The 23866-nt window shown below is 39.7% G+C and overlaps 1 non-coding gene across 1 annotated transcript; it reads right to left on the bottom strand.

Annotated features, from left to right (window-relative positions):
* Positions 1–13062: 13062 nt before the first annotated feature.
* LOC112446542 (U6 spliceosomal RNA) lies at positions 13063–13165 on the bottom strand. Its single transcript, XR_003034545.1, has one exon. It is a non-coding gene; the product is annotated as a U6 spliceosomal RNA (small nuclear RNA).
* Positions 13166–23866: the final 10701 nt, after the last annotated feature.

Here is a 23866-nt window from a genome sequence, read left to right as displayed (position 1 = left end):
ATATTTTCTTTATTAATCTATTCTTCACTCAACAGCTCCCCATTTCCTATATATCAAGCCTAAAGATGTTGGCCTGGGATGGGAGTAGAAAATAGGTTTCATCTTGAAGGCCAGGCTTAGAATTTATCAGTTGCTGGAGCTGTACAGAGAAGGAGAGTACCATGAGTGATTAACGATGACTCTCTTAGACAAAAAAGTGGAGACGTGCCAGTGGGCCCTGACTTGGGTAGGAAGACCCTCTATAATCTGGCCTCATCTTACTCATTTTTCCTTTCTCTCGAATAAGGGCCCTCTGCTGGGGTTAGAACCAGATTCAAACTTCCCACCGAACCACATCAGTGTCTCTCTTAGTTCTGCTTCAGAACTTTCTTCTTTTGTATTTTCCTGCCCAGGATACTCTCCAGGATTCTCTCACAAACCCTATGTCTTCATAGAGCCTTCCTGACCGCCACAGCCCACACAGATATCAACTGAGCTATAAAGGATGATGCAGCTTAGCACTAAAGTTGCATGGCTCTGTGCCTGAGTTTTTCCTCTGTGCTAGTCTTTTCTCCTCCACTAGGAAAGGTTTCTTGTTACTCCCAAGAATTGTGGAATGCAGTAAGCTTCAGCAATTGACATTAGAATTCAATGTAGATAGCTAATTTAATTTTAATTTGTGTGTATGCTATAAGATAGGTCCTTGTTGCTTATCCATTTAAAATATAGCAGTGACTCCCCAATTCCCTAACAGTCCCTCTCACATCATTCTTCCCCCATCGTAACCATCAGTTTGTTCTCTAAGTCTGTAGTCTGTTTCTGTTTTGTAAATAAGTTCATTTGTATCATTTTTTAAAAGATTCTCTGTATAAGCAATATCATATATTTCTCTTCCTCTGTCTAACTTACTTCACACAAGATGGCAATCTCTAGATCCATCCATGTTGCTGCACATGGCATTATTTTCTTCTTTTTATGGCTGAGTAATATGCTGTTGTATGTATACACCATATCTTCTATATCTGTTCCTCTGTTGATGGACTTGGTCTAGGCTATTGTAAGCAGTGCTGCAATGAACATTAGGGTGCATGTGTTCTTCTGGACCATGTTTTAAACATATGCATGGATATTTTATGACAAAAGAGAAGTGATGCTTGAGGATGACCTCTCCTTTACCTCTTCCCTTCTCATTCACTCAGCCATGACTTCCTATTAAACTCAATCATGTTGAGGTTCTAACAAAAGCAGCATTTTCTATAACCCAAACCCAAGTGTATGCCTAAGCAATCTCATTTGGTATAAATTCTTGGCACTTCAGTAAGTCAAGGAGAGATATTGTCAAGCCTTCCAAGTACACTTTTAACTCAAGCTAAGCGGATGTTGACTGTCATTTATTCTAGGATTTGTTTTTCAGAACTAAACAAGGAAGTCAGATATAAATAATATCCCTAAAGATTTTTGCTATAGCTCTTCATCCAAAATGTTTGTAATCTCTTCCCCTTAGCAAAAACCTGAAAATTTTTCTTACCAAGAAATAAACACAATTATCACTAATATTATTTTGTACAAAAATATTAGTAAGTTAATGTATTATTTATACAGTGGCCATCTCTTAAAAAACTCATAAATTTGTGTTACATGGTGGGTGCAGGAAGAATTAAAATTTCAGGCTCTTTTACTATGATTAAGGAGTCTTGTCTTTTCCTAGTTTCTTTTTGGGTAGGACTGGGTAGTGTTTGTAGATAACTCCTCTCCATCATCCACCCCCTTCCTCAGCAACATTCCTTCACATCCCACTTTGAGCAAGAGTGCCATTAGAATCTTTGAGTGACTCCCACGGCCACCACCTTTGCTCCCCTAGATGAGTAAGAAGGTGTCTCATATGAATCATGGTAAGTCACCAGCTTCCACACTGTCCTAGGTGGGGAAAGGTTTGTCTCGCGTACACTCAGCTTTTTAGGGTTTGAAAATATTTTTAAGTGATGGGCCATTAAACCTCCCCACACCACGAACAGTCAGAGAGAGGAAAGCAGGTCCTCTCTGCCTGGGCCAGAACTGAGCACACCCACTACCTACAGCCCAGTGATGTGTGAAGGACATGGGCTGCCCCCCAGGTGAGGGGGCAGGAGGAGGCCTGGAAGGCAGGGTTCTGAGCGCCCCCGCCCCAGAGTCAGAGCTCCCCTGCCTTAGTCCAAACCACGGTCCATACACACTGAGGATCTTTCTGAGTGACGTGATTACATAAGAGCTCTTCTTTTAAAAATGGGAAAACTATCAACCTAATGAATGTCTCACTACCTTAGGATTCCTTTTACCTTGGGAGCAAAAAGTTATGGAGAGTGTAGGAAATAGGAACAAAGTTTATTTGAGCCATTGTTATTTTTTTTTCCCCCTACAAGTAAAAAGGAATCTATGAGGGTAAAATTTTAAAACATTTGCACAGAAGTCTGTTTAAAAAGACAGTTTCATAGATTTTCAAAGGGAATTTTTATGACCGAAAACACGAGACAGCATTATATCAGAAGAGAGGAACATCCTTTAAATGACAGAAGTTTAGTTTTCTAAAAAATGCAACGCACAGTCTTGCTTCTCTCATCTGATGTGGACAGGTGGACATTCCACCAGGGCCTGCTCCTTGGAACCTTCCAACATTGGGGATGGTGGGAGTTTACAGTGGAGGCAGAGGACTTGGGTCAGACAGGCCCACGTGTATTTCCCAGGCCCTTCCTTCTCTCCTGTGACTGGCTGGAGGGCCTCTGAGTGTCTGAATGTCTGGAGACTCTATTACTAGTTCCGTCAAGTCTGGCCAGAGTCTGGGAGCCAGCGTGGCAGTGTTTGTGGAGCCAAAGTGGAGATTAAGTCATGTTTTAGAAGTGACCTCTGTCCACCCTTTCTGCAGGCATCCTCTCCCCTCCGGGCCTCACTCCCCAGCAACTCGCCACCTACATGCTTTTGTTCTGAGTGAGCCCCTCCCTGCCAACACAAGACTCAACACCGTCACCTCCCGACCCCCACCCACCCCCACGTTGCCTTCTCTTCAAATGGACCTAGTCTTTGTTGTTCTAATTAGATTATCTCTGCCTTAGGGACCCAAGGGACAGTCCCCAGCAGCCCTGGCTGGAAAGGAAGGTCGCATAATCCCTGTTATCAAGAGGCTTGTCATTTAGCATGTAGATCAACTAATTCTTTCAATATCAGGGGAGCAATTGTGCATCTTAATATTGATTTTTTTGGAGATACAATCGCCTGCATTCCTGAGTCAGACTCACTTACTGAAGCTAAAAGGTTCCACTTACTGTATTATGAAATCACCCCCGCCCCCAGCACACACTCCATCCCAATTTAATGTTACAAAGCTGGACAAATCTGAAGGGCTTTGTGTTTTTCCACTTGGTCCAATTTCAGAATGAGCATCCAGCAGAGGAGAAAAAGGAAAAACATTTCTGGTTATTTTAAGACTGCATGTATATTTGTTTTTGGAGTCGGGGTGGGGGCATATTTTGCCGTTTCCCACCATCCACCTGGTCCGCCCACACTTCCTCTACTCCCCAAACTTTGCCATACAGTGATTTCGGGCTCTTAATATAAGAAGGCCAGCTTATTGGATTTCTATAATTCATGATGAATTAGCAGACTGGGCCTTCAAATTAAGCTGGGGGCATTTTCTTATCAAACACCCTTCCAAGTCAGTGGGAAGCAGAGAAAGAAAAATTTGAGCTACAACAGCAAATACTACTACTAATAATAAAAACTATCTTATCAAAGGTTCAAAAAAGCCCAAAACTGCGGTTTGGGACAGGAAGAGGTGCTGATTCTATGTTATAAAGGGATATGAGACAAAGGCAAATAGCAGCCAAAGGGCAAATGTACAATTTGCTCTGCTCAGAAAGTTCAGTGGCCGTAAATGTGAGCGCGCTACGCAGCATCATCCACCGGAATATCAGTCATGAATCTTTCCACTACTTACTGAGCATCAGCTGCAGTGCTGGCACTAAACTACAGTGTGTCCTAAGTCTTCCACAGCATTGTTCCACTTCATTCTCATAGCGAGCCTTTGAGTCATGGTCTACTAATTATTCCTATCTTATAGTTGAAACTGCTAAGGCCAAGAAAGATTATGTGATTTGCTCAAGTTCCCAGAACCAATAAGTAGCAGAGACAGATTCCAACCCAAGGCTGCCTGTCCAACCCCTGAACATGTAGTCTCAACTAGAAAACTGCTCTTCACACTTTGCTGGTTGATAAAGGGATGCCTTCATCTATTCCATCATCTGCCCATTTATTCCAAGGTGATTGCTCATCTTCCAGACCCTCCATGCCAAGGATAGAACAGAACGCACAGTGCAGGATGGGAGACAGACAAAAATAAATAAATACTGTAGCATCAAATAAGGTGGTGCTTGCTCCCATAGAGATGTGTGAATTCAGGAGGAACACTGAAGAGGTCTCAGAGATTTCACAGAAGAGTTTAGTGTTTGTTTTGTTTCGAAAAAGTCCTTAAAATAATTAATTGCCTAAGACAGAATGGGGAAAGGACTGCTTTTCACTAGACATCTGTTCTGTACATGCGCTAATGTAATCATGGTATTTACCTTTGTATTTACTGAAATCTTCTATCAATTGAGTTCTGGATGTGTATTGACATTTTACTGTTTCAAAGTGAAACTAACAAAGTCTTTAAACAGAAAAGCAGATATAACTGACTTCAAAACACTTGGAGATCTCCTATGCATTGGGAATAGGATACTAATACATAACTTTTTTGCAGTTACTTAGGGAGAAGTTCAGAGAAGGCAATGGCACCCCACTCCAGTACTCTTGCCTGGAAAATCCCATGGATGGAGGAGCCTGTTAGGCTGCAATCCATGGGGTCGCTAAGAGTCAGACACAACTGAGCGACTTCACTTTCACTTTTCCCTTTCATGCATTGGAGAAGGAAATGGCAACCCACTCCAGTATTCTTGCCTGGAGAATCCCAGGGACGGGGGAGCCTGGTGGGCTGCCGTCTATGGGGTCACACAGAGTCGGACATGACTGAAGTGACTTAGCATAGCATAGGGAGAAGTTATATTCACATTTTGTTATGTAATTATATTGCAGTGTGTGGTTAAGTAGATTTGTAAAATTTCTGTCCTAGAATCTCAAGCTCTTACTGCATTGTTTTGCTTACCTATCTGTTTTATGCTATTAGACTGCAAAACCTTTGTGGAACATGAGATCCTAGATCAGTGTCTGACACATAGTAGGTGCTCAGGAAATATTGGTTAAAATAGAAAAATGAATGCATGACTGAATTAACTAATGCCTACAAAACTTCCTCCTGAAGCAAATGTGTTGAAGCAAACACATTTTACCATGTGTTTGTACCATGACCACATCATGCTGCTGCTGCTGCTAAGTTGCTTCAGTCGTGTCTGATTCTGTGCGACCCCATAGATGGCAGCCCACCAGGCTCCCCCATCCCTGGGATTCTCCAGGCAAGAACACTGGAGTGGGTTGCCATTTCCTTCTCCAATTCATGAAAGTGAAGAGTGAAAGTGAAGTCGCTCAGTCGTGCCTGACTCAGCGACCCCATGGACTGCAGCCTACCAGGCTCCTCCGTCCACGGGATTTTCCAGGCAAGAATACTGGAGTACTCTTATGGAATAGTCCTGGCTTGATATATTCTGTTCTCTTGTTCCCATCAACCATCAAGACGTTTGTTTTAATATTTGAGCAGCATCTGTTAACTTACTTCTTGTGCCCAAAAACAATTACCAAGATTCTTGGTAGGATCCATGTGTCCCAGTTTTCCTGTTGGAAAACAAAGTTACCATAGCAACAGATAAACTATGTTCTTGAATGAGATCGACACCATTAGAGGGTGTGAAAATGAGGAGCTAGAATTACAATCCAACATTTTAGATTCTGATGGTTTTGGTGTTCTCACTAAGGAAAAAGACCACTTTATATGGCAACATTTATTTACTTATTAATAAGCACTTGTGAAGTATTCTGAGAATATTGAACACATATTGATTGTGGAAAGTATTGTTTAATACTCTAGTGAAAATCTGATTGAAAATATTTGACTTGGTTTTTGTTTCTCATCATCACATTTTTATCTATCCGACATGACTTTTCTGATCATTTTAGAGGCTTAGATGTTAAACAAAGCACAGCATAGTTAGTAAATAATTCAAGGTCTATGGTGGACATTTGTCATATTTTTGCCTGCCCATCAACTTTTAAATGACCCCCTTTATTAACTGAAATACCTATGTCTCCCAGAGTATAAGTTATTTGCCTCCCTTGCTGCTTTCAGAACACAGCATATGACCCAGATGTCCAGCAATCAGGGATACCTGGGCAAGACTTCCATACAGAAGATCCTGTTGCAGAAATGGCTTCAAAACAGGTGAAATAAGCTAGTGCAGTAAAGATAAATAAATCCCTGGTACTTCATGCCTGCCAGCAGCAGAGACCATGATTTCCTCATCAGGCCATTTTTCTCTGAAGTGTTTGAGCATTGGTGCAAGGCGCTGAGCTTCCAGCCCCTTTCTCTAGGGCATCCCCTCAAGTCTGAGTTCCTTCATATCCTTCAATAAGTCTTTCTCCTACTTTTTAACTGGTTAGAGATGATTCTGGTTGTTTTGAAACTAGAAATGTGGACTGTTAAAAAAACGACATCCAATCATAAAAATAATCTTGACACCCATACAGAGTATATTATCTGTGAAGTCCAGGGTGAACTCTTGAGTATGTCTTCAGGTACCCATACAGAGTATATTATCTGTGAAGTCCAGGGTGAACTCCTGAGTGTGCCTGCAGGTGCCAGAACACAGGCTGAAAAGTCAAACTAGTAATCAAACAGCAATCCTAGTAATTCTTTGTGGTAATATGATTAGAGGATTTTTTTGTTGTTGGACATAATACTATATTTAATCAAACTTCTTGGAAGGTGATTCTGAGTTTCCTGAGCCCTAATCTCCAAGTATGGGCTTTCCTCATAACTCAGTTGGTAAAGAATCTGTCTGCAATGCAGGAGGCCTGGGTTCAATTGCTGGGTCGGGAAGATGCCCTGAAGAAGGAAACGGCAACCCACTCCAGTGTTCTTGCCTAGAAAATCCCATGGACAGAGGAGTCTGGCAGGCTACAGTTCATAGGGTCACAAGAGTCAGACATGAATTAGCAACTAAACCAAACCCACCAATCTCCAAGTATAGTCACATTCTGAGGCAGTAAGGACCAGGATCTCAAGTTATGAATTTGGTGAGGGGAGGGATGGGACACAATTCATCCTGTAACACTTGTGTTCATCTAAATTGTCTCAATCAAGGCTGTTTTAGGGAAGTGAATTCTAAAAGTTATCATGACTTCTATTAAGTTTGAAATAAACCTTTATAATGAAATTATCTGTTGATTATTACCTAAAAATTCTATTTTGGAAAACAAAGTGAAACTTCTGCTCCCCCAAACCCCCCAGGGTCCATTCTTACTAAAGTTGGAAGGAGATTGTATTGCTTGTATTAGTTAAATGATAATACAAGCAGATAGCTTGTATTGCTAGTATTATTTTTTTTAAATACATAACAAACCCAGGGTTTTCAAATGAAAACAACCAGAGCTAAAAAAATAAAATAAAGTAAACAATAACTATACCTCTCTGTCTCCCACCTGCAGAAGCTCTTGTGCTATTGTTCAGAACATGGTAAGAATCAGTTCAGGCCTCTGCTTGTGGGAAGTGCCCTGCCCTCCTCTGGGTGGTCCAGCAGGCATGTAGGAAATGGCACACAGAAGGAGAAAGCCTGAGTGCTGAAGAACAGCATCTTCTCTACTCCCCTCCACACACAAAGCTTTGACTGATCCCAATGTATATAGGAAGAGTGAATATTGGAGAGGGCCTGAAGATAGCTTGTATGTGGTGCACATCTCTGTCCAGAGAGAGGACTGCCCCTCGTTGTTTGTCTAAGCATCTTTCATATTTTCTCAAGGGCCATCTGTTGGGTTGGCCAAAAAGTTGCTTTTTTTCCTTTTGGAAACCTATTTAGAGATTTTGTCAAAATCTGAATTGGGCCATAGAAATGTGTCACACATGTGAATAATATCCATCATAGGTACTGGAGAACAAAAAGTTGAAAATCACTGACCCAGACCAGTCTTTACCAAATGCTAGTGTTTGATCAGAGAAAAACAATTTCTATAAATGATATGAAATAAGGAACATATGACAGGAATTATACCAGTACTGCTCAGTATAGCTTTCTGTGATGATAGAAATGTTTTGTATCCGCCTTGTTTGGTAACACAGGCACTAGGTACACATGTGAAATGCGGCAAGCACAACTGAGGAACTGGAGTTTGAATTTTCTATCATTTTAATCAATTGTAATGTTAATAGTCACACATGACTTGTGGCTACTATACTGGATAGCACAGAATTAGATCTTAACCCGTTGTAGGGGTTGGTGAAGGAATCTCCAGATGGGGCTGGTCTTTGCATCTGCAGTGGGTGGGTCTGAAGTTGCTGTTGAGCCACAGGGCCAGCAGGAGGAGAGACGAACTAGAGTGAAGTAGAGGAGGGGAGGACCTGCTGGAACCCACAAGGGAAAATGGGGACCGTGTCTATCTTTTGCACCTGTAATTTTGGTGGACACAGAAGGCAGTACCCTTCCCCACAGAACGGCACATACCTGGCCCAGGACTCAGAGAAGCTGAAGGGGGAGATCCCATGGGAGCTGGAGGCTCTGTCCTGGCAGATGAACTTCTTTCTCCGGCTCGGTGAACTCGGAGGTCATGAATAAGGGAGATACAAGCTGCCTTTAGAATGTAATGGCTGCAGTGTCACTGCCACAGATGTTTCTTGTGGCCATCCTCACTCAGAACCACACAGGGAAAGGAATTCTGTGTAACACACAAGCATCCCAGTTGGTCCAAGAAGAGATGATATGAACTTTTCCTCCTGCCCTCTTTGGGTCCTTCCGCAATTACAGTGAATATAGCTTGGCCTTACTCTCTTGGTTCTCCTCCTGTCCCTCACTCTTAAAATACACAGAAGGTAATTTCGAGTGGACCAGTGAGTAGTGAATTTAGGGTAGCTCTTCCAAAACTAAGCTGTTGTGTTGAGAATGTTGCACATTTTATTTATCAAAAGATAAAGGGATCTTTTGATTTTTTTAGTGGGCATTTCTTCACTTATTGTCTGACAATAAATGAGAAGTAGAATGAAGGAATCAGAATTTCTATTCTAACAAATCCCTCTGATTTTACTTTGATTCCTTATGGCTCCATTTCTTTCACAGTTTGTGGGAGAAAAATGCCATTACACAGAAGTGGCAGCTTGTACTTGGATAACAATTTCAATATACTTACAATTTACTCCTTAGGAGCTGTCAAAAAAGTTTGGCACTAAATACAGCCCAATAGTCACAGTAAAGAAGAACAATTATTCATAATCTTATTTTCAGATCTATTTTAAAGGTTAACTGTGTGTTTTATCCAAGACAATCTGCTTTTATTAATGCCATGACTGGACATATGTAAATGATAATATGAGTTTACTTCACAAGAAGGCTTAGATTTAACATTTCCATTATATGATAGGGAGATTCTAACAAAGGCTGGATAAACTCAGTGTTTTCCTAAAACAATGATTGTTATTCACAAAAGAGTCAAAATCTACACTTGAGATTGTATTTTGTCTCCCACATTAAGCAGTGTTTCACTTTTATCCCTGGTATGTTAACACTATTGATGAATATTTTAATAAGTACAAGTTTATCAAGTTCTTTGAGAGTCTTGGAAGAAAAAGTAAAGTAATTCAAGGATTCAGTCCAGACTAAATGGTGTGGCCTAATAGATCAAAAGCCTGAAGGAAACCAAACTGTGGAAAAGTAATAATGTAAATAAAAATGTGATTTCAATCCTTGCTTGGCGACTGTCCTTGCTCGGGCCACAAAGGCTTGGTGCCATCAGATGCATTAATGCTAAGATATGGTCACTAGTGGGGGAGGGGGAGATGGTGAAAGCTTTTTGCCTGTGGATCCAGGGAACTGCTTATAAGCCTGAAATGCATTCAGCTGATGCATCAGACATCAGTTATTGAAGAAGCAGAGGCGATGAACTTACTTTAGCATTGACCTGACCCAAGGGGATAAACACATTGCCACGTGCTGAGTTACTTCAACAGTGAAGAGACGCCCAATGTCAAAATGCCACAGGGCTACACATTGTTCCAAGGCTGGGACTGGATTTTCTCGAGACTGTCTCAAAGTGGTGGGATTTCTGAAGTGTCTGCAGAGACGCAGCCCTTCCCCATCCCCACCCCCACCACTCATTGTAGGAAGAGCAGCGTAACTTGTTCTGGGAAACAACAATGGACAATCCTTAAGGAACCATGCAAATAAACAGTGCTGGTGTCACTCGGCGGTCTGAGGACATAGCGAGGTATGGGTAGTACCCGAGAAGACATTTACAAGGATTTCCTGTTCTCTGCTGAGCCATTTTCAACCTGCTGAAGCCCTCAAAGGGTTTAAGGCTTGGGCTGGAGAACAGCATAAGAATGAGCATCAAAAGTCTAGGCTTCTGAGCCTTTTGCTCAGATTTGGAAATCTTCCTAAAACAGGGAACTTTAATAGCATAGGATTAAGAGCTAGGGCTTGAGAGTCAGACATTCTGGCTTCAGATTTTGATCTCACTAAATAGCTGTGCAAACTTGGAAAACGTGATTAACTTCTCTAAATCATTTCCTCATCTACAAAGTGGACTCATCATAACATTTATCAGAATGAATTAGGATTAGGTTGATCTGCAAGTCCTGGGAAAGCCAAGAAAACAGTGGTTTTATTGAGATAGAAGTCTATTTCTCTCTCATAACACAGCAATCCAGGCCAGGTATGGAGATTCCACATGATCACACCATTTTTAAAGCTGACTTTAATATCTATGCCAAATGAATGCTACAGCTCCAGTCCTCACTCACATATTCCATGAGGAAGCAGGCAAGAAGGGAATGGCCTTCCCCGTTATAGACCTGTCCCATAAATTACACAGCTCTCTTACTTTCTTTCGTCTCAGACTTAATCACACAGCCACACCAGGTTGCAAGAGAGTCTGGGAAATGTGGTCTATATTCTGGATGGCCATGTCCCCAGCTGCAGTTTGGAAAGTCTGTTACTGAGAGGAAAGAAGGATATTGGGAGATGCATAGGATTCTCCGCTACCCAACCTACCAGGGTATGTGCGGATTCAGATAGTACTGGTAAAGTGCTTTGCACGGAGGCCAGGCCAAAGGAAGTGCTCCAAGAATGTTCAGAATCGCTGCCATCCCTCACTCCACCCAAAGCACCCAGGTTCGCTTGCTGGTTCCTGGGAGGGTGCTGCACCCGCTAGATAGGAGGTGGGGCAATGTATGTAAAGATGCTGCCTATGGAGCATGGAGAGTGCAGGGGGCTGTGGAGGGGCAGGGCTGGGGCTATGGTGAAATGAAGGAGGCACTCACCTTTGGTGCAAAATTTAGGAAGGTGTGTGTTGCCAAAATTCTCAGTACTCAATAATAATAATACTTTAATATTTTAAAAAGCCAGAATTAATGCAAAAAATCTACAGTGGACAGAAATAAAGATGGGACCCAGCTCTACGCTTCAGCAACTCGCTTTACCTGCTTCACCTAATCCTAGACCTGTCAGATCCTGTTCTTCCTGGCAGCCTTTTCTCAGGCCTGAAAGAATTAGTGCAGTGTTAAGGGGATTTGTTTAAAACCTGGGGGATGTATCTGCAATAATTAAATGGGATCCAACAAAGTATAAACTCTCTGAGGTACATGGATGTCTTTATATGTTTAAAAAGAAACAATAGTCCTTTTAAAATTTATAAAATCCATACTACCTAAATCACAAGAAAGAAAATGGAAAGCACTTAAAATTGTACCACTAAGAAAACCTTAATTAATATTTTAATGTCAATCTTTCCAAATTTTTAAGTGGTGTATTTATATATATACACACACACATATAAATATATATATATGTATACATTTAAAATGAAATCTCTCAGTATATAACACAATCTACCTTTTCATTTAACAGTACTTCTGTATTACTGTATGTTCTTCTACAATATAATTTCTTTTTAAAATTTTTATTGAAATATAGTTGATTTACAGTGTTGCATTAGTTTCTGCTGTACAGCAAAGTGCAGTAATACACTGCGCTTTGTAAAGCACTTTGCACTGCATGCAGTAATATACTTTGCTGAATATATATGTATTCTTTTTCATATTTTGCCATTATGATTTATCACAGGATATTAAATATAGTTTCCTGTGCTATATAGTAGAATCTGGTTGTTTATCCACTCTGTATCTAATAGTTTGTCCCTGCTAATCCCAAACTCCCAGTCCTTCCCTCCACCACCCCTACTCTACTCTCCCTTGGCAACCAGAAGTCTCTTCTCTGTGTCTCTGAGACTGTTTCTGTTTTGTAGACCTCTTCATTAGTGTTGTATTTTAGATTCCACATACAAGTGATAGCATGTGGTATTTGTCTTTCTTTTTCTGGTTTACTCTGATCATCTTTAGGTCCATCCACGTTGCTGCAAATGGCATTATTTCATTCTTTTTAGGGTTGAGTAATACTCCATTGTGTGTATACCACATTTTCTTTATCCACTTATCTGTTGATGGATGTTTAGGTTTCTTCCATCTCTTGGCTATTGTAAATAGTGCTACTATGAACATAGGGGTGTGTATATCTTTTCAAATTATAGATTTGCCTGGATAAATGCCAGGGGAGTGATTGCTGAATGATATGGCAACTCAATTTGTTTTTGAAGAGCCTCCATAGTGTTTTCGATAGTGGCTGCACCAATTTACAATCCTACTAACAGTGAAGGAGGGTTCCCTTTTCTCCACACCCCTTCCAGCATTTGTTATTTGTAGACTTTTTAATGACGGCCATTCTGACTAATGTAAAGTGATACCTCACTGTAGTTTTGATATGCATTTCTCTGATAATTAGTGATGATTAACATCTTTTCATGCACCTCTTGGCCATCTGTATGTCTTCTTGGGAAAAATGTTTATTTAAGTCTTGTACCCATTTTTTCAGTATAATGGAATGCTCCATGAATTTGTCATTCTTGCACAGGGACCATGCTAATCTTTTCTGCATCATTCTAATTTTTTAGTATACATGCTGCTGAAGCAAGCACTACAATTTATGTTGTGTGTATGTACCAAATTTAGATTGTTTCCAATTTTTTTGCCCTTATAAATAGCACTGAAGTATGTATCCTTATGGTTACATTCTTTTTGCAATTACCTGCTTATTTACTTCGTTGTTATTGATATTCAGTCACCAATTCATGTCTGACTCTTTGTGACCCCATCAACTACAGCACGCCAGGTTTTCCTATCTCTCACCATCTCCAGAAGTTTGCCCAGATTCATGTTCACTGAATTGGTGATGCCATCCAACCATCTCATCCTCTGTAACTGTCTCCTCCTTCTGCCTTCAATCTTTTCCAGCATTAGGGTCTTTTCCAATGAGTCAGCTGTTCGCATCAGGTCACCAAAGTATTGCAACTTCAGCTTCAGCAAAATCCTTCCAAAGAGTATTCAGGGTTGATTTCTTTTAAGACTGACTGATTTGAGTCCAGGTTCGATGCATGAGGCAGGGTGCTCACGGCTGGTGCACTGGGATGACCCTGAGGGATGGGATGAGGAGGGAGGTAGGAGGGAGGGTCAGAATGGGAAACACATGTACACCCATGGCTGATTCATGTGAATGTATGGCAAAAACCACCACAATATTGTAAAGTAATTAGCCTCCAATTAAAAAAAAAAAAAGATTGACTGGTTTGATCTCCCTGCTTTCCAAGGCGCTCTCAAGAGTCTTCTCCAGCATCACAGTTTAAAAACATCAATTCTTTGGTGCTCTGCCTTCTTTACTGTCCAACTCTCACATCCATACATGACCACTAGAAAGACTAGGAAAGTGAAAGTGAAAGTGGCTCAGTCATGACTGACTCTTTCCGACCCCATGGACTATAGAGTCCATGGAATTCTCTAGGCCAGAATACTGGAGTGGGTAGCCTTTCCCTTCTCCAGGGCATCTTCCCAACCCAGGGATTGAACCCAGGTCTCCTGCCTTGCAGGCGTGTTCTTTACCAGCTGAGCCACCAGGGAAGCCCAAGGAAGACTATAGCCTTGACTGTACAGATCTTTGTCAGCAAAGTGATGCCTTTGCTTTTTAACACACTGTCTAGGTTTGTCATCTTTCCTGCCAAAAAGCAATCATCTTCTAATTTCATGGCTACAGTCACCAGCCACAGTGATTTTAGAGCCCAAGAAGAGGCAATGTATCACTACTTCCACTTTTCACCTTCTATTTGCCATGAAGTGATGGGACCGGATGTCGTGATCTTTGTTTTTTTAATATTGAGTTTTAAGCTGGCTTTTTCACTCTCTTCCTTCACCCTCATCAAGAGGCTCTTTAGTTCCTCTTCACTTCCTGCCATTAGAGTGGTATTTTATTTGGTATAAATTCCTAAAAGAGGAATTGCTAGTCAGCCCTCTTAAGACTGCCAAATAGCCTTCCAAAAATTTTCTACCAATTTATACTCCTTTTAGAAGTGTATGAGAGTCTGTGTTTCCCATACCCTGACATCACTGAGAATAATCAATTTTTAAAATCTCTACTGATTTAACTAGTAACAAGTAAAAATAAAACTTTTATATTTACATGTCTTTAAATGCTAATGGAGGTCAAGATTTTTGCATTTTTATTACTATTTGCATTTTTTTAAATAAATTGCATGAAGAGGTAAGAACTATAATGGCAGAGACTTATAGCTTTCTGTTCATTTATGTCTTCCAAGCATCTACAACAGTGCCTGACAAAGAATAAGCACTCAATAAATATTTGTTGAATGAATGAAAGTGTTCAGCAATTTCTAAGAGTTCTTTATCAAAGGCATTAATATTTAAGGTAGGTTTCAAATATTTTTCTCCATTTATCATGTACCTGTCAGCTTTATCATATTCTTCCTGCTACATACAAGTTTATAAACTTCAGTGTTTTTCTTCTTGTTTTCTCTCTTTGTGTCAGGATATTACATGTACTGGGACTCTATTTGTGTGTGTATACATTTTTTTCTAACTTTTTTTTATGTTCTGAATCATGTGTACCTTATTTTACTCTATAGTGTACATGCTTTTAGTTTTTTCAGATAGGTAAATGTCTTCTGCAAAAAGTATCTTTTTCTTTTTGTCAATATTTTTACATCTATTTCATTTTCTTAAAATTCTTTAAATTCCAGAAAAATACCTAAAAATAGTGATTATATTTGGCATCTTTTTCTTGTTTTTTGACTTGCAGAGAAGTCCTCCTTATTTGGTGGCTATTTATTTCAAGATGGTATTTTCAGGATTCTTAAATTTTTTTTTCTATAGTAGAGGTTTATTTTTAAAAATCTGGAATAGATTTTTGATTTCTGACCCCAGTGTTTTTGATATTTTGACCTAATATTTTCCTTCTTCTACTAATATGGTTAATTATATTAAAATATTTCCTAGAATATATCATTCTTATACTCATAGAATAAACTCACTTGGGCATAGTATATTTTTAATGTAATTCTAGTTTTGATTTGCTAATATTTCATATAGTGTTATTATATTTTTAGTTATACATTTAGTCTATAGTTGTCCCTTTTTAATGCACTTTTTCAGTTCAGTTCAGTCTCTCAGTCATGTCCAACTCTTTGCCACCCCATGGACTGCAGCACGCCAGGCTTCTTTGTCCATCACCAACTCCTGGAGCTTGCTCAAACTCATGTCCATAGACTCGGTGATGCCATTCAGCCATCTCATCCTTTGTCGTCCCTTTCTCCTCCTGCCTTTCAATCTTTCCTAGCATCAGGGTCTTTTCCAATGAGTCAGTTCTTCACATCAGATGACCAAAGTATTGGAGTTTCAGCTTCAGCATCAGTCCTTCCACTGAATATTCAGGACTGATTTCCTTTAGGATGGACTGGTTGGATCGCCTTGCAGTCCAAGGGACTCTCAAGAGTCTTCTCCAATACCACAGTTCAAAAACATCAATTCTTCAGCACTCAACTTTCTTTCTAGTACAACTCTCACATCCATACATGACTACTGGAAAAACCATAGCTTTGACTAGACAGTCCTTTGTTGGGAAAGTAACGTCTCTGCTTTATAATATGCTGTCTAGGTTGGTCATAACTTTTCTTCCAAGGAGCAAGCGTCTTTTAATTTCATGGCTGCAATCACCATCTGCAGTGATTTCGGAGCCCCAAAAATAAAGTCTCTAATTGTTTCCATTGTTTCCCCATCTATTTGACATGAAGTGATGGGACCAGATGCCATGATTTTAGTTTTCTGAATTTTAAACCAACTTTTTCACTCTCCTCTTTCATTTTCATCAAGAGGCTCTTCAGTTCTTCTTCCCTTTCTGCCATAAGTGTGGTGTCATCTGCATATCTTAGATTATTGATCTTTCTCCTGGAGATCTTGACTCCAGCTTGTGCTTCATCCAGCCTGGCATTTCTCATGATGTACTCTGCATATAAGTTAAATAAGCAGGATGACAATATACAGTCTTGATGTACTTCTTTCCCAATTTGGAATCAGTCTGTTGTTGCATGTCCAGTTCTAATTGTTCCTTCTTGACCTGCATACAGATTTCTCAGGAGGCAGGTCAGGTGGTCTGGTATTACCATATCTTTCAGAATTTTCCAGAGTTTGTTGTGGTCCACACAGTCAAAGGCTTTAGCGTAGTCAATAAAGCAGAAGTAGATGTTTTTCTGGAACTCTCGCTTGTTTGATAATCCAATGGACATTGGCAATTTGATCTCTGATTCCTCTGCCTTTTCTAAATCCAGCTTGAACATCTGGAATTTCATGGTTCACATACTGTTGGAGCCTGGCTTGGAGAATTTTGAGCATTACTTTGCTAGCATGTGAGATGAGTGCAATTGTGCAGTAGTTTTAACATTCTTGGCATTGCCTTTCTTTGGGATTGGAAAGAAAATTGACCTTTTCCAGTCCTGTGGCCACTGCTGAGTTTTCCAAATTTGCTACCTTATTGAGTGCAGCACATTCACAGTATCATCTTTTAGGATTTGAAATAGCTCAACTGGAATTCCATCACCTCCACTAGCTTTGTTTGTAGTGATGCTTCCTAAGGCCCACTTGACTTTGCATTCCAGGATGTCAGTCTCTAGGTGAGTGATCACACCATTGTGATTATCTGGGTCATAAAGAATTTTTTTGTATAGTTCTTCTGTGTATTTTTGCCACCTCTACTTAATATCTTCTGCTTCTGTTAGGTCCATACCATTTCTGTCCTTTATTGTGCCCATCTTTGCATGAAATGTTCCCTTAGTATCCCTAATTATCTTGAAGACATCTCTAGTCTTTCCCATTCTGTTGTTTTCTCTATTTCTTTGCATTGATCACTGAGGAAGTCTTTCTTATCTCTCCTTGCTGTTCTTTAGAATTATGCATTCAAATGGGTATATCTTTCCTTTTCTCCTTTGCCTTTTGTTTCTCTTCTTTTCTCAGCTATTTTTAAGGCCTCCTCAGACAATCATTTTGCCTTTTTGCATTTCTTTTTCTTGGGGATGGTCTCGATCACTGCCTCCTGTACAATGTTATGAACCTCCATCCATAGTTCTTTAGGCACTCTGTCTATCAGATCTAACCCCTTGAATCTATTTGTCACTTCCACTGTATAATCAAAAGGGATTTGATTTAGGCCATACTTGAATGGCCTAGTGGTTTTCCCTATTTTCTTCAATTTAAGTCTGAATTTGGCCATAAGGAGTTCATGATATGAGCCACAGTCAGCTCCCAGTCTTTTTTTTTTTTTTTTTTGCTGACTGTATAGAGCTTCTCCATCTTCGGCTGCAAAGAACATAGTCAGTCTGATTTTGGTATTGACCATCTAGTGATGTCCATGTGTAGAGTCTTCTCTTGTGTTGTTGGAAGAGGGTATTTGCTATGACCAGTGTGTTCTCTTGGAAAAACTCTGTTAGACTTTGCCCTGCTTCATTTTGTCCTCCAAGGTCAAATTTGCCTGTTACTCCAGGTATCTCTTGACTTCCTACTTTTGCATTCCAGTCCCCTATAATGAAAAGGACATCTTTTGGGGGGTGTCAGTTCCAGAAGGTCTTGTAGATCTTCATAGAACCATTCAACTTCAGCTTCTTCAGCATTACTTGTTGAGGCATTGACTTGGATTACTGTGATATAGAATGGTTTGCCTTGGAAACGAACAGAGATCATTCTGTCATTTTTGAGATTGCATCCAAGTACTGCATTTGGGACTCTTTTGTTGACTATGAGGGCTACTCCGTTCCTTCTAAGGGATTCTTGCCCACAGTAGTACATATAATGGTCATCTGAGTTAAATTCACCCATTCCAGTCCATTTTAGTTCGCTGATTCCTAAAATGTTGATGTGCTTGCACGATGGCAGAGCAGAAGGACGTGCACTCATCTTCTCCTGAGAGAACTTCAAAATTACAGCTCACTGCTGAACAACTGTCAACAGGAGAATGTTGGAGTGTTTGGGTGTCTCCCGCAGAGGTACTGGTGTCAAGGTTATATTAGTTTTCTAAAATAAATTGTATAGCTTTATTTTCCTCCCTCTTAATAGATTTCATAGCAGAGGAACTATGTGTTCATACGAAAGAATTTGTTATTACATTTGTCTGGATCCAGTACTTTAACAGTAGGTTTCCATGCTTTTTGTTCTGTGTAGACTCTCAAAATTCTTTTATACAAACTGGACCATTTGTATTTTCATTTTTAAAATTTCATTTAATCAGGATTTTAAATTTTATAAATATAGAGATGTACATTATATGTTCTTAAAAGTTTTCACAATCTTTTTAATCTTGCCTAAATCCACTTCTCATTATTGATTATTTTATGTTGGATATTTTTATTTGGGGGCTTAGTTCTCTTTTCTCTCGTTTCCCATTTTTATTATGCTGTGTAGAGCTTGCCAATGTAATTAGCCCTGTTGAAAGAATGGATTTTGGATTTACCATCATTTCTCCACTTTTCTAATTAATTAATTTTGCTTTAAAACTTTATGCATCCTTCCTGCTTCCCTTATATTTCTCTCTCTTTCTGGACCAAGTTAAATATTTATTCCCTATATAAGAATAAGCATAATATTTGTTTGAATGCTTGTAACAGCTTTGAATAGCTTTAACAAATTCTATTTTGCCACGATCCTTGGCTATTTGACCACATTAACAATATTAATCTTTTAAAAAATTTTTCATATTAAAAATTTAACAGCTTTAAAGGAAAGGAAAGTGAAGTTGCTCAGTCGTGTCTGACTCTTTGTGACCCCATGGACTGTAGCCTACCAGGCTCCTCTGTCCATGGGATTTTCCAGGCAATAGTACTGGAGTGGGTTGCCTTTTCCTTCTCCAGCGGATCTTCCTGACCCAGGGATCTAACCCAGTTCTCGTGCATTGTAGACACACACTTTACTGTCTGAGCCACCAGGGAAGACAATAGCTTTATTGAGGTATAATTGATTTTTGAAACTGTGTATATTTAATGTGTACAATTTGATGAGTTTGAACATACATACACAGCATACAGCTATGAAGCCTTCACCACGTCAAGGCAATAAACTTATCTATCACCTCCAACAGTTTTGTGGTAATAACACTTAACATGAGATTTACCCTCCTAACAAGTTTTTTAAGTGTATTGTTACAAGGTGTGCACTTGTACAAGGTGTGCACAGTATTATAGTATTGTTAGTCTTTATGTGAAAAGTTACCATCATTGGTTTCTGTACTCCTTGGAGCAGCTTTGGGCAACTGAACTTTGGGCAGTTTGACTGCAGGAGGAAACAGCCTCTCATAAAAGTTAGAAAATGTGTAGGTGGGCTCTAAGCTAGTTCCCAACCCATGATTGCCTATCTGCTCCTTGAGCTTGCCTCATAACCCAGTAAGATAAATTCCTCGATGTCTGGTACTTAGCCATGGTCTGAGCTTGTGGCAGAACTTACTCTGCCACTTCTTTAGAAACCAGACATGGGACTGTTCTGACTGTTGCCTTTCTTTGGATTTTTGCCATTTTCAGGTGGATTTGCCCACGGTGTTAGGAGAAAAGCAAATCCAGAGAGTGGGTTTTTGTGTGTGTGTGTGAAAGCACAGAACAAAGACGTCTAGCCCAGTCTAAAGGCTTGAGAAAGCTTCCTGATGGAGAAAATGGTGCCTGCTGGACCTATAGAGAAGGAACAGGTAAGTTTCAGAATGGGGAGGGTGGATAAGAAACTCCTTCAATTGTCTGGTCAAATGCAGACCACAGTTTTTGATAGCCAGAGCTGTGGCCCTGAACTCTCTTTGTATACTACTAAAGTATAATCCTTAATAAGTTAAAAACATGACTACTGTGAAAATATGAAAGGAATATGTGTCAGAAGTTTTATGTGACTCACTAACTAATGGAAGAACCTATTAGATATTAAGGTTGTTTTAATGGGGAATTTGAAGAACAGAGATATCTATCTATAAGCAATCAAGAATGCTTAAAATTGCTAATAGATGCAAAACTGCATCTATTAATATCTGAAAGGGCAATAAAATGTAATGTTTGTAGTTACCTTTGCTATATCCACTGGGTGAAATGAAATGCATTTGCTTTGTTGTGGACAAGAATTGTTTGCATTATTACCAGGTTTTCTACAAGTTACTGCTACCACTATGGTTGGAAAATAGCCTAATCAATAGAAAGACAGTCAAAAGTGCACACCTGGGCATGCTAGACAATGCCCAGAAAGCCACTGAGAGGACACTCAATGGTCTCTTTTGCCCATTTTCAAGTTTTAGACAGTTTTTACTTATAACCCCTTTTAAAATTATGAAAAATAATAATTCTGATTTCCAGCAAATTCATTATTGAGTGGATAAAATATATGTGAGCCTTCTGCATCTCTGCCTCCCTGCCTGGATTCAGATCTTGTCTATATTCTAATAATCTCTACTATGTGTCCTGGGAAGGTCATTCGGGTTTACTCTTGATATCAAGGGTAACACATTCAGCAAATTCTTCAGCTCTTGTCATCTCCCCAGCAGCCTTTTGTAGTCCTTTTAACAGTCTGCTGGGCTGAGCAGGAAGAGACAGGTTGCTCTGGGCAGTGTTCTACAGCACAGCTCTTTGTCTCTTGTTGTCAGCCAGCTCTGTCACTACATTGTTCTTCAGGCGGCATGCCTTTGATGGACTATCTACCCCTCATGTCTCAACACTCGGGGCAGCATTTGGAGAAACAGCAGTCCTACACCGTTCCTTCTGGCATAGAATAATCCCAGTAGAATACCATGTGCTATCAACTCAATTCCATAGATTTGTTGAGAGCACTGTGAGGGAGTCCCAAAAATGTAAAGGCATGCTCCTTGTGCTCAAGGAGTTGTACACCTGCTAGAGAAACAAACCATACACAAGAAAAAATGACAAAGGCTAGAAAAAGAGCATAGAAGGAAGATAGGGCCCAAATCCCTACTTCCCTATTTGTATCATCTTGGACACATACGTTTTTTTTTTTTAACATCATTGCTGAGGTATTATTTGTATACCATAAAGTCTACTCATTGTAAGTATGCATTTCAATAAAATTATTTTTAGTAATTTTACAGAGCTGTGCAAATATCACTTCAATCCAATTTTAGAACATTTCCATCATTCCAAAAAGTTCCCTTATGACCAGTCAAACCTTATTCTCATCCCAGGTCTAGACAACCATTGACTTCCTTTCCATTTCCATAGATTTGTCTTTTCTAGAAATTTCATGTGAACAGAATCATACAATATATACTCACTTGTATATGCCTACTTTTCTTTAGCAAAACATTTTTGAACTTCAACCATGTTGTCGCATGTATTAGCATTCATTCCTCTTGATTGCTGAGTTATATTTCATTTTATAGATATACCACATTTCATTTATCCATTCACAGCAGATGGATATTTGGATTATCTCAGTTTTAGCCTATTATGAATAATGCTTCTGTGATCATTCAGTTGTTAATCTTTGTGTAAATGTATGTTTTCATTTCTCTTGGGTAGATACCTGAGAGTAGATTTGTTAGATTGTTTGGTAAGTATGTTTAACTTTTCAAGAAACTGTCACATTCTTTTCCAAAGTGGTCCTACCATTTTACATTCGCATCAGTAAAGCACGAGGGTTCTAGTTTCTCCGCATCCTCATCAATACTTGTTATTTTCTGTTCTTTCAACTATAGCCATCCTGCTGCTGCTGCTGCTAAGTCGCTTCAGTCGTGTCCGACTCTGTGTGCCATCCTAGTGGGTGGTATATACCAATGAATGATATCTCATTGTGGTTTGATTTCCATTCTCCTAATAGTTATTGATGTTATACATAATTTTAATGTGATGATTAGCCATTCATCTACCTTCTTGGGAAAAATGTCTATTCATATCTGACCTATTGTGTCACTTACCTTCTTATTGTTGAGCTTTAAGTGTTGTTTATACATTCTGGATACAAATTCCATACCAGATATATGATGTGCATGTATTTTCTCCTGGTCTGGCTTGTCTTTTCATTTTCTTAATGGACAAATTATTTAAGCTACTGGAGTCTAACTTCAGTTTTTGCATAGACATTGTGGGAAAATTAACAATACCTATTTTCAGAACTGTTGAAAGAGTTAAAAGAGGCAATAAATGTGAAAAATACTTAGCACAGAGTTTGGAAATATTAGGAGGCTCCTGAATGCTTAATGAATAGTCTGAATATAAGAAAACATGTGGGGAAATGCCGAATTGCAGGTATACAATGAGTGTTTCACTTGTTCAGGGAGGAAAGAAATCAAGCAAGAGCTACAGATTCCATAGCACATAGTTGGAGTAATACCTTGAGACAAGCATTGAAGGATGAAAAATACTGGATGTAGGAAGGTAGTCCAGGATAGGGGAATAGCCAGCAGGGGCACAGAGGTCAAAGGAAGCAAAGTGTGTGAGGATGGCAGGAAGGAGACCAATTCACTACAGACTGTGTTCTTCATACAGAGCCAAATATTGTGAAAGCCTGATGTGTTTATATTAGTAAGTAAAATAGGCATTGTGTCCAGTTCTCTAACACTCAAGTTTTTTAAAAGTGATATTTCTGTTTAGAAATGGGAAAAATCAAAGAAATAGCAAAAATATTCTAGGCAATGTAAAGATATGTCATCAATACTGGGAAAAAAAAAAAACAACTGCAAATGTATTAGTTGCCGTGGAAACACTGTGGTACCTGACAAGACTGGTCAGAGGACAGGGCCCAGGCCAGCTGCCCCAGCTGTACGCTTGCTAGGGTCACGAGTCATCACACAGTCTTGTAACCTGAGCCAGTTTAAAACTGAGACCATTTTGTCAAGGACTCAGCAGCAGCCAAAGACAGATTTAACAACCACACTCACTGAATCAGGAAACTTAGGCCATTATGAAAAGAGGGTAAACCCCAAAAGTCAGGAAGTATTACCAGCTGATGTCTGTTTGAGCTTACTACATACCTGGGACAGGGTCAAGTTTTTACATGAGTGATCTCGTTCAATCTTTGCTCTTTCACATGAGAAAGGTCCTGTTAGCATCCCCGTTTTACAAATGAGGAAGCCAACACTCACTGAGGTTAAGATACATGTTAGAGCTGAGGGTTGAACTTAAAGCATCTGACCCAAGCCCTTACCTTTAAGCACAGTCTCTCCTGACCATGTCCCAGGCTGGGCTCACATCAATGGCAAGAATCACTGCCTGTTTCTCTTGGTATCCTCATCAGTCAGCACGGGACCTGGCATAAAGGCAGGTACCTAAGAGTTGTATACAGGATAGAGACTGGCAGGGACCAAAGCGAAAG

Source organism: Bos taurus, chromosome 4 (genome assembly GCF_002263795.3).
Source record: "Bos taurus isolate L1 Dominette 01449 registration number 42190680 breed Hereford chromosome 4, ARS-UCD2.0, whole genome shotgun sequence".
Classification (NCBI taxonomy): Eukaryota; Metazoa; Chordata; class Mammalia; order Artiodactyla; family Bovidae; genus Bos; species Bos taurus.
Note: the sequence above shows the minus strand (reverse complement) of the source record. Positions and strands in the feature narration are given on the sequence as shown.